This window comes from Rosa rugosa, chromosome 7, assembly GCF_958449725.1.
Source record: "Rosa rugosa chromosome 7, drRosRugo1.1, whole genome shotgun sequence".
NCBI classification, from domain to species: Eukaryota; Viridiplantae; Streptophyta; class Magnoliopsida; order Rosales; family Rosaceae; genus Rosa; species Rosa rugosa.
The window spans coordinates 33,723,791-33,736,707 of NC_084826.1; positions in this window are offsets into that span (position 1 = coordinate 33,723,791).

Genomic DNA, 12,917 nt, shown 5'->3' on the forward strand with positions numbered 1-12,917 from the left:
CAAGATCAAGTTTGGAAACAGAAATTAAATTCCAAGAACAAGACGTCGGAACATAAAGAGTTTAAAATAAATCCAAATAATGGCCGGTATCTAAAATCAAACGAAAAGTTCCAATGGCTTCAACTGGTGCTTTCACTGAATTCCCCATATAGATAAAATTTTCATTTGGATTTAGGCTTTCGGTTGTAAGGAATCCCTGCATCGAATTAGAAACATGAACAGTAGCACCTGAGTCAGCCCACCAAGTATTATAAGGAACTTCAGCTAAATTTGATTCGAATAATACATAAGCCAAAGCCTTACCTTTCTTTTCGAACCATGCCCTACGTTTTGGGCAATCATACTGATAATGTCCATCCTTTCTACAGAAATGACATTTGTCCTTCACTCCCTTATTAGGAGCCTGAGCAGCATCAGCAGGTCCATTGTTCTTTGGTGGTCCTTTCTTAGCACCCTTTCCAGGTTTTCTTCCAAATTTTCTCAGCTCCATGACCTACAAGATGAATAGAATTTTGTTCTTGTTGCTTAAGCCTTCCTTCCTCTTGAACAAGCATACTAGACAATTCATTAACATTCCACTTATCCTTAATAGTGTTATAGTTAATCTGAAATGCCTCATACTGAGGAGGCAAGGAGTTCAAAATAAATTGAATAAGAAAGAACTCATCCGCATTCATTCCCAAGGTCTTTAACTTTGCTGCCAAATTAGTCATTTCAAGAACATGCTCATGCATGCTTCTCCTACCATCAAATTTCTTGGTGGTAAGTTCAGCCATTAATGTCCTTGCAAGAGACTTGTCAGCACTCTTGAAACGATCCACAATGTTCTTCAAGAATTCCTTAGAAATTTCAGCTTTCGGAAGTGTAGTCTTTATGTTGCTTGCTATAGTCATTCGCATCAGCATAATGCTCAGTCTATTTGACTTTTCCCAGGCCTTATGAAAAGCCTTTTCTTCATTTGTGCTTTCATCAGTTAGAGCAGCAGGTTTCTCAGTTTGGAGTGCCGAATCCAGATCTAGAACACCTAAGTGAAACTGAAATTGTTCACACCATTTCGAGAAATTCAGTCCATTGAGCACTAGGACGAAGCATGCAAATGAAGCGAAACATGAGTTGCAACACAATAATACAAGGGCTCACAACATTAATTTTTTGAGTCACTAAACACGTATAAATAGTAAACATATCAACACAATACTCCTTTGGGTAGTTATCATGCAGATATTTAACTAAAATGATGCATTTAACGTCATTTGAGCAATGAGTATATTCCTAATCAGACAAGCTTGTAATCTTTGGATCTCCAAAACTATTCTAACAGAATATATATCCAAAAATCCATTCTATTAATTAATCATATGAATGGTAAATCTACCTTTGGGTGATTCTTAAATTCTAATGAATAATGAAAATCAATATGCTTATGAGTAAACCTTAAAACTTTACAAGGCAATTTTTATTTCATATGCATCAATATCATAAGCAATAGATAATCATCTAATTTGATATTCATGAGACCTTAATAGTTTGACCACTTTGGTGACTAACAAACCGCCATACTATGAATTCAAAAGTTAGATGAAATAAACAATCAAAATTGACATTCATAAAACTAGTAGCAAAACCAAACTGCTAGCGTTATGCCATTATTTCATTTGTGCTTATAGTACCATATTAATTCTTTTATTCCATTATGATCATATATCATAATACATAAGATGCAAGTCTTATAAAAAACAAACAGCTTCAGATGAACAACATATGACCAAAGCAGATTAATCATATAATTAGCGAAACGTTCATATGATTATATTTTGTTGTAAATAAAATTCATATGCATATATAAATGCGGTAGGAAATATATGAACAACAAAACAATATATATTCCTGTTGGTATATATATACCTCCCAGACACAAGTACCGGAGGCACAAGGCTCGTCTAGCCACCAGAAAGCAAGGAAAGAACTCCCAGTCAGGGGTCCCGATACCCCTCGGGGCGATATCGGGAACCCCAAACATCCCACACCGAAGGAAATGAAACCAAGCTCTTACGAACCTGCTACATTAAGGTCATCTCCAACGACCAAAAGAGGTAATTGTTTACTATCTCTATCCATTATCATTTAACGATACTGACTTAGGCATCGGAGAGTTGAAGGCCGACACACCCGGTCTTCCCTCTGACCTTTGTTTGTCTTACAGATAAGCGAGACTGATAGCGATAGTAGCAGCCCGAGACATTCCATGATTTAGCTGGATCATACCCTTCCCGAGACAACTGAAACAATTCTATTAACAGAGAATCATGAAAGCTCTATTACTGAGCTTTGATATCACATGTAAGAGTATAAATACATAAAGCCAAGATCTAGAACTTACATGATCTCATAACATTAACCGTAAGGCGGAAACATAAACTACATACCTTGTTCCATTGGAGCAATATGTAGTATACCAAGACGCAGCGGCTCGACGAAGTCGTCAATCCAAAGAAAATGGTTTTTCTCTTAGCCCTTGCACCTCAAACTCTCATATGTGTTTTGAGTACTTTATGTGTGTACGTAAGATGGAATTGTGCACTGGTTATATAGGGTGAGAGAGGACCAATTTTCATCAATGACTTAAGTGATTTCCATCCATCATGGAAATAGATTATGAAATTCCCTCTGATTGATCAATTGGGATCCATCAATTAGTCTATCAAATCATATATGGAATATACACCATAAACACCAATTACTTCATATGATCCACAATTAAAGGAGTAAATTCTTACGGGCAATTTTTGCTTATTTGAAGAAAATGTTCACTAAGAAACTAATTAGTTAGAGGACAAAGGTCTTAAAGTTGTTGCTCAAATTTTACCTAATTATGTTATGAATTGCTACATGCTACCTCAGTCACTTTGTGATGATTTTCAGTAGCTATGTTCTCAATTTTTTTTTGGGAATGTGTCTTCCTAAGGAAGCAAGAGGTATGGGGTTTAAACATCTGCATGCACATAATTTAGTCATGCTCTTGAAACAGGGTTGGATAATTCTGTCAAATCCTCATTCACTTGTTGCTCAAGTCTTTAATGCTGATATGGGGGAGAGATCTATTAAGAATATTCTGTAATTAATATTGTAATTATGTGTATCTTTAGAAGATTATTGTAATATTCCTTGTATCCCTAACTTGTAGGGATTTACTTGTTGTAGAAGAACCTAGTATGTATATAATCTTCTAGTATCAATGAGAATATTATTGCACCTCAAATATTTTTCTTACATGGTATCAGAGCAGGCCTAAAAACCCTAGCTCTCATTTTATTTGCACCGCACCACTAGCTGCGTTATCTTTTTCATCATCTTCTCATGGCTTGTGCTTCCAGGTTTGCTTTGTCACCAGTTGCCCCTAATCAGTGGATTATCGATAGTGGAGCGACCAATCATATTATTAACTCACCAAAGTTGTTCGCAAGTAGTCAGAAGAATACTTCACTACCACCAGTTTCTTTGCCTAGTGGTGCCAAGGCTCATATATCCATGAAGGGGTCAATTAAAATCAATGATGATTTTTATTTCGAGATGTTCTGTGTGTGCCTTCATTTGATGTCAATCTTTTATCTGTTGGAAGAACTATAGATGATTTACATTGCTCGGTAGTTTTTTTTCCATCTTGGTGTATTTTGCAGGACTTGGCTTCGAGGACGATAATTGGTGTGGGTAACCGACGAGGAGACCTTTATTAACTTGTGGCTCTAGCTTCCATCTCTCCATCCAAACACCCTTTTGCTTCTCACCTTACCATCTCTTCTGACCTTTGGCATCGCCGTTTGGGGCATCCTTCTCCTGCCCGTTTACAATATATAGCCAATGAGTCCCTTCATTTTCATTTCGATTCCAACAATAAGTGTGAATTTTGTCCTTTGGCTAAACAAACTCGCCAACCTTTTCCTTCTAGTTCAATATCAACTTCTCGATGTTTTTCTCTTATACATTGTGATATTTAGGGACGACATAAAACTCCTTCACTCAATGGCACTCATTATTTTTTAACTATTGTGGATGATTTTTCTCATTTTACATGGGTTTTCTTAATGCGCCATAAGAGTGAAACACAACCTTTGCTTCGAAATTTTTTTGCTTATGTCAAAACTCAATTTCAGACTCATGTTCAACAAATACGTACTGATAACGCGGCGGAATTTGTTTCTTTACATGATTTTTTCTTGAACAAGGGGTTATTTTTCAACATTCTTGCATTTACACACCCCAATAAAATGGTGTTGTTGAACGCAAACATAGACATCTTCTAGAAACTGCTAGGGCCCTCCGCTTCCAATCTCACTTGCCAATTGATTTTTGGGGGGAATGTGTTCTTACCGCTGCCTACACAATTAATCGACTTCCTACACTTTTAGTGAATAAGAAAACCCCATTTGAAGTTCTTTATCATAAGCCTCCTGACTATTCTCAAATGCGTGTTTTTGGATGTGTTGCTTTTGCTACTTTTGTTCGCCCAACTTCAAAATTTGCTCTACAAGCTCAAAAATGCATTTTTCTTGGGTCTCCAATAGGACAAAAAGCTTATAAGCTCTACAATCTAGAAACAAAGAAAATTTTTACCAATAGGGATGTTCTTTTTCTTGAAGATACCTTTCATTTTCCTCTCCAAACTCATTCTCCCGTGTTAATTACCTAACCTAGTCCCAGATTTGCAGCCATCATCTTCCTCTGATATACCTGCGTCTCACTCTCCACGTTTTCTGTCGCACATGTGCCTGAAGTGCCTATACCTGCGCCTAACCCGGTGCTTAACCCCACTCCTGAACCCACACCTGAACCCGTGCTTAACCCTGTGCTAGCACAAGCGCTTGAACCTGTGCTCCGCCGGTCCCAACATTCCCGTGCGCCTAACATTCGTCTCCGTGATTATGTCTGCTCGCAAATGATTCTGCCACCGCACCATTTATCATCTCCTTCGCCAAGTCCTCCACCAGGTACGCATTAACCGTTTTGTAATTTCATCTCTTATCAACGGTACTCACCGTCCCATCTTTCTTACGTTGCTTCCATCAGCAGGGCTGAGGCGCCCTCTTCTTATCCAGATGTAGCCTCTGATCCTAAATGGCAGCAAGCAATGGACGATGAACTTGCCGCTCTCACTACCACTAACACTTGGACACTCGCCCCACTTCCTCCTGGAAAACGTCCTATTGCTTGCAGATGGATTTATTGAATTAAATATAATGCTGATGGTTCTATTGAGAGGTATAAAGTTCGCCTTGTTGCCAAGGGCTTCACTCAAGCTGCTGGGATTGATTATCATGATACTTTTTCACCCACAGCAAAGATGATTACTGTCTGCTGCCTCCTTGCCATTGCTGCTTGTCAACGTTAGTCTCTTCACCAGCTTGACGTTAATAATGCTTTTCTTAATGGTGATTTGCAAGAAGAGCTGTACATGTGTGTTGCCTTAACAAGTCCTTATATGGTTTGAAGCAAGCCTCTCGTCAATGGTTGGCCAAGTTTACAGAAGCAATTCTTGCTGCCGGATTCACTCAATCAAAGGCTGACTATTCTATTTTTGTTCAAAAGGTTGGTAATTCCCTCACAATATTATTAATTTATGTTGATGACATCCTCATTACTGGGAACAACCTTGACTCCATTAAAGCTCTCAAACAATTTCTTCACACCTGCTTTCGCATCAAAGATTTGGGTGAACTTAAATACTTCCTTGGATTAAGATTGCTCGTTCAAAAAAGAGCATTTATATATCTCAACGCAAATATGCTTTAGAAATTATCAAGGACACTGGATTTTTTGGTGTAAAGCTAGTTGATTTTCCCTTGGAAGAAGCCAAATTATCAAATAGAGGTGAGCTACTTAAGGATCCGGCTGCATATAGACGTTTGGTTGGAAGGGTTATATATCTTACAATCACAAGACCCGACATTACCTATTATGTTCATGTTCTTAGTAGATTCATGCATGAGCCGCGTCAACCTCATATGGCTGCTGCACTTCGAGTTGTCAGATATTTGAAATCCTCTCCTGGCCAAGGTTTGCTTTTAAGTTCCAGTAGCAATTTGAATTTGAGAGATTTTTGTGATTCAAATTGGGCGGGTTTTCCTATTACTCGTCGGTCTACTACTGGATATTGTGTTCTCTTAAGAGATTCTTTGATCTCACAGCGTACCAAAAGACAAAAGACGGTCTCATTGTCTAGTGTCGGGCCGAGTATAGAGCAATGGCTGGTACATGTTGTGAACTCACTTGGCTACAATATTTGTTTGCTGATTTGCATATGCGTATTTCTAGACCTGCTATTTTGCATTGTGATAATCAACCAGCTCTACACATAGCCGCAAACCCAGTTTTTCATGAGAGAACACGCCACATTGAAATGGATTGTCATTTTATTCGAGACAAGATATTGAATGGTACAGTCAGCACCAGATATGTTGGTTCTTTACAACAGTTAGCAGATATATTCACAAAGGCATTGGGCAAAGACAAGTTCAAAGCATTGTCATGCAAGTTGGAGAGTGCTTGATATTCACTCTCCAACTTGAGGGGGAGTGTTAAGAATATTTTGTAATTAATATTGTAATTATGTGTATCTTTAGAAGATTATTGTAATATTCCTTGTATCCCTAACTTGTAGGGATTTACTTGTTGTACAAGAATCTAGTCTGTATATAATCTTCTAGAATCAATGAGAATATTATTTCACCTCAAATATTTTTCTTACAAGATCTTCTAGCTCATGGAGAAGTATAATGGAAGTCTGTCCTGTATTAAAAACTTGTCTTTTTTTCAACAATTGATAGTGGTACCTCTGTTGGGAGGATGAGTGGATTTCAAATGTCTCTCCTCTTTCTTTACATAGACCTAATGACTCGATTTTTGAGCTAGTGCCAGTTTGGATAGATGTGCAGACTTGATCTTGGGATATTACTGCTGTTCAGACTTGCTTTACACCTGAAGTAGCTGCTCATGTTCTATCTATTCCATTGAGTAGAAGATTTGGAGTTGATAAGGTTTTATGGAAGCTCAATAAAAAGGGTTATTTTTTTGTCAAATCGGCCTACAAAATAGCTCGTGGCTTCTGTATTAGAAATATTTTTGCTTCAACCTCTATTGGAGATCCTTATGATCTATGTCAAAAATTTAATATTTGATTATTAAATATTAAATGTTATTTGAATGGAAATTATAGAAAAATAAATACCTTGCAATTGTCATTAGGAAGTTACATATGATATACATGTTGAAGGAGTCCTATTGAACTAAGACAATGTTTCATTATGAAACAATGCATCTGTTGCTTCAAATCAACAGATACGTTCTTTCATGAAGAGGTGTCTTACTCCTATAAAACAAGTTTCAATTTCATCTTCCTTTTTTAATTATTTCATTTTGGAAATCCTTTCCATCAAAAGTTTCTTCTAAAATCAGACTAGCATACAAGAGAGTACCACATAATTTGTGTTCGTCTGTTTCTAGATTGCAGTGCTTCTTCTAGAAAAAGTTTGATCGTTGAATTCCTAGGGGACGTTTGCCAATTACTAATTACCCTTCAAGCACCAACGAGGAAGGCAATTTCGTCTTAAGGAAATAGAACAAAGTTCTAGCCTCAATTATTATCAGAAAAAGTTTTTTCTTAACTTTTTGCCTATTCTTCTACATGCATGGTTTGATATATTAGATTATAATTACAGCATTATTTCTTATTAATTTTCCTAACATTCTATTTGGAAGACATTGTGGAAGACAAAAGTTTCTAGCAAGGTGGCTATTTTTGGGTGGAGAGCAGCCCATAACCTCCTCCCTACTAGAGCTACTTTGACATCCAAAGGTTACTTAAATGAGCTGCATTGTGTTTTTGTTACCAATTTGTGTAAACCATTGAGCATTTTTTTATGTGTTATTGCTAGAGAGATATTGGGTGCCCCTCCATTCTCTATTACTTCTTCTACTTTATCTTGGAATGAGTGGTTATTGGAGAGGCCCTATTTTTTACCTCCGATTCTATTCGATAAATTTAGTTTTATTATGGAGTTTGTAGAAAAATCGAAATGACAAGCTTTGGAGAGAGCATTCTCAAACTGATCCTAGTTTGATATCCTTGTCTATGGCTTGGTATGAGGATTATTTGCAGGTCAATATGCCAAATAAAAGTGCTACATTTGCTAGACGAAAGGCTACTAAACGTTGGCAGATCTCTGAAGACAATGCACTGAAAATAAATGTCGATAGGGTTTTTAGTCTAATGTCCAACTTGAAGGTACATGTGGTATGATTTGTAACTCCTAGGGACAATTTCTTGCTACTTTTTCACACATGATGGACTTTGTAAGTTCTCGTTTACATGTAGAGCTTTGGGCTATAAAGAATGGTTTGGAATTGCTACAGGCTATGCAGATCACACAGGCTGTTGTGGAAATTTGATGGCAGTCCAGGTCATTAGTGCTTTGAATTGTGATTTATCTCCTTTAGGTGCTTTCATTATGGATATCAAAGGTTTGATTTGTTCTAGTGTAGGCTTTTGTATCACTTTTGCTCCTAGACAATCAAATAGAGTAGCTCATAGCTATAGCCATAGTTTTGATTCTCATGTACATCTTCAGTGATTTGTAAATGCCCAAGAATTTATTGACAGGACCAACCCCTGATTTTACCCTGAAATCTGAAGTGGCTCTGCAGGGTCCACCTTAGAAGAAATTATACTGAAAATTTGGCAAAACTTCCCCTAAAAATGGACTACCCAGATCTGTAAAACAAACTCAACACTCCTATTACACAAATCCAACTTCCAACTCCTGGAGCCTACCTGCTTTCATAACATATTAACAACCAACTCCAAATCAAAATACATATAGGTCACTGCCCTTAAATCTCGATCATCAAATTTTGGTAATACTGATTAAAGTAATCTATTTTAACTAGAAATTGATAATACAAAATAAATATCTAGCACTTCACTCGTAGCTCTCACCAAGTGGTTAATAACTGAGTTACCTCACTCATAGCACTCACCAGATGACCACCAGGATCATGTCACCAGTTGTACTCATAAGACAGCCATTAGAATCATGTCACCAGTTGTACTCATCAGACGACCATTAGGATTATGTCACTAGTAGCACTCATTAGACAGTCACTAGGATCTTGTCACCAGTAGCACTCATCAGACAATCACTAGGATATTGTTACCAGTAGCACTCATCAGATGGTCACTAGGATGGTGTCACCAATAGCACTCACCAGGCGGCTACTAAGGTCAGTTCACCAGTAGTACTCACTTTCGTTGGAATATCTATAATTTACTGCTGACTGACATCTTGTGCCATCTGGAGGATACTGCTGATCAGATGACGCGTTTGAGGGTATTGAGGATTGTAATACTCTTCTCACTCTATCTGAAGTATCAAAATAACACATACGAAATGGGCGAGGACTAGAGAGTACTGCCGACTAGTCATTTCGTGCCATGTGGAAGGTATTACCGCCCAGATGACGCATTGGAGGGTACTGCCTACCAGAATACTAGGAGACGATGACTAGAGGGTACTGCCAACTAACCATCCCATGCCATATAGAGGGTATTGCTGACTAGATGACTCATCGAAGGGTACTGCTAACTAACCATTTCCTGCCATCTAGAGGACACTGGTGAACAAATAACGCATCGGAGGGTACTATCGATCAGATATATACATTCTGGAGGGTACTACTGATGCACTTGATAATATAATTAACTTCCTTAATAACATTCACCCATAAGCCTGAATTATCAACTCCCCCTAGTTAATCTCTTATGTCTCAAGGGGAGAAATATGATTCGAAAATCGTAATTCATAATGGAAATGAAATCAGCAACTTAGGTCGAATTCAATTTTATACTCGCGAAAAGGTATATTTATTTCTCATATCACAAATAATTCTCAAATTTGACACTCCCTTTAGAAATAAACTATAAACCGTAAATTCGAATTGAAGACGAAGCTCTGAAACCCCAATAAATAAATTCGTTATAAATCCTGAAAATTCGATCTCACATCAGAATTGGCTCAAACATCAAGGATTGTCTCGAACTGAAACTCAAAATTTCTGAAACTATGAATTTCTGATCGATGTCAAACAATCAAAACTTGTTAATAAAATTATATTTATAGCTTCCTCACATTGAGTTCTACCTTAAGAGCTAAATTACAAAGCATTATATGACCTCACACGCCCCCACGCGCTACTGAATGTGGCTGCGCGTGGGCTCTATGCGCCTACACTCCAACCCCAAATCGGGGACCGAAACCTATGCTAATACCTTCATCACAACAAGAATTTTAACTTTTCTAACTATGGAAAGATCCAATTTTATACGTAGAGGTCAGGAAATACCTCGAAAGTTTTGGATACCCGAAACTTTCATGCTTCGATTCTCCCTCCTCCGGCTAAATTGACGACTGAATCTTATGTAGTTGGAACGAGTATGATGAGGGCTTCAAGACCCAAGTGGTCCCGCCGCCTGAAATGGTCAGAAATCGGAGATCGAAACGGGTTGACTCGTACGGCACCGCGCAACGGAAATCACGTAAATCCTCCTTCCTCGGAGCCAATCAACACCAATCACGACCATGAAACAATAGTGGAAGACTAGGTGGTCAGTTCCCGACCAGTGGTGAGGCTAGTGGTGGCCTGAAGGCTGAAATATAGTTGGGTTTGGTTTCAGGTCATGGTGTGGGTCGGGTCAACTCGGGTCGTGGTCTCTTGAGTGTAAGGTCTGAGGGAGATAAGAGCGATTTGTCCCAAAACACTAGGATTAGCCCTTAATATACCCATGATAGGGAAATGTCAATAATACCCCTATAGAAGTCTCTGAAAAACTTCAACAAAATAATTAAACTTCTGTAAACCGTATTTTACTCATTTGAATTCTGATTTTAGCATGCCACAAGTCCACGGACTCGGTTTAACGTGCTCTACATATTTTATGATGGAAGTTTCTTCAAAAAGTGTATCATAGAAATAGTCAAGGGGAGTGAAATTTGCACTCCCCAAACTACAATCTGCACTCCCACTATCAATTTTAATATTTTTATATGTTCTCTTCATACGTCTTTTTGATATTGCCCTTACATATTACAACATTTTTCTTCACAGTCTCCCTCCCTCTCTCTCTCTCTCTCATATACTCTGCTTTCAGAGCAAAGAATCTTGGTTAAGTTGGAGATATGAATTTATACAACTTGCCACACGTTTGGCGGAAGCGGCAACGATGGAGACGTAGTTGTGGTAGGTGGAGGACTTGTAATACCCCGGAAAATCCCAATTAAATTCCATGGTTTTTTAGAAATGATTTCACGATAGTAGGAGCGAGTACGAAGCTTGGAAAAGTTGTGGAATTAGTTCGAACGATTTTATTTTCGAAAACGAACGTTTTTAGGGGGTCAACAAAGTTGACTTTTTATACGTTCAAAATTTGGGAAAACTTCCTTCATAAAAGTTGTAGAGCTCGTCGATATGATCGCGTGCATATGTCGAACGAAATTTTTGGAGTTCGTACGATTATGTTACGAATTTTGGAAATATGAGATTCTTTTTTTATAATCTCTTTTCCTCGGATTCTCTTTTTTTTTCTTTTCTTTTTCTTCCTTTTCCTTTTCCTTTTCCTTTCCTCCGGGTCTCCTTCCTTCTTTTTCTTTTTCTCTTTTTTCTTCTTCTTTCTCTCTCTCTCGTTCTCCCTCGCATCCGAAACGAAGAAAAAAAACAGAGCAGCAGCTCTTCGATCAATAGCTCCTCCCTTAGTCCACCAAACGGCGTCGGACCACCGCCATTAGTTTCGCCTCAACCTTGCGCAGATGCTGGAGGCAGCCTTGCGCGGCGGTACGACCGGAAACGACGGCGGAGGCACGAGTCCGATTCAGCCCAGTTTTGGTTCGAAGCTTGATATCTCGAGCTACAAGCCACCAAAGCTCATCAAACTTCACCCACGAGCTCACCTCAACTTCCTGAAGCTCCCAGAAGTAACCTTGCACGGCGGCGTGGCTTGTGGTGGCGACTGGAAGCTCAACCCGACCTAGATCGAAACCGGACTGTGGAGCTCGATATCTCGAGTTGTGGAGGTTCGTTTTGAGTGATTCTTGAACTGGAGAGCTCACCTTGAACTTCTGAACAAATATCCAGAAGGGATCGAAGCCATTGGAGGACCTTTTTACGTCAAACTGGAGCTCGCCGGTTTCTGCAGATTTTCCGGCCAACTCGACTGTTTTGGTATTTTTCAACCTCTTCCCATTAATTTCTGATCTTGTGCTAGTTATGAATATTGACCAGCATGTAAAAATAAAGAACTTTCATGTTGGAAGTTTTGGCTAATTTTGACTTTGAATGGGTGGCGGTGCCGCCACTGTGATGGTGGTTTCCGGCGACCTCCGGCCACCCCAAGGACAGTTTCTGTCCATTTTTGTGTTCTACATGTCGATACGATCATTTCGATATATTATACGCAATTTTTGGATATCGTATGATTTAGTTATGAATTTTATGATTTCGATTAATTTCGATCGTTCGATTAATGTTTCTTGAAGATCGGACAGTCCGATGGACTTGTAGTTTTGATATGTTGATCGTATGACTGTTCTGATGACTTTGAGAGGTCACGGACGAAGATCCGACCGTTGGATCTTCGTATAATTGTGAAATAGTGTTTCGGAAGGCGATTCGTGAGAATCCGACCGTCGGATTTCCATAAAAATTTGTGGAGATGTTTGTAAGGACGATTCAGGAAGATCCGACCGTTGGATCTTCGTGATAATTTTGGAGGATGATCCTAAGGGCGATCCGTGAGGATCCGACCGTTGGATCATCATATAAATTCGATCTGACCGTTGGATCATCATTAAATTAGAATCCGACCGTTGGATTTC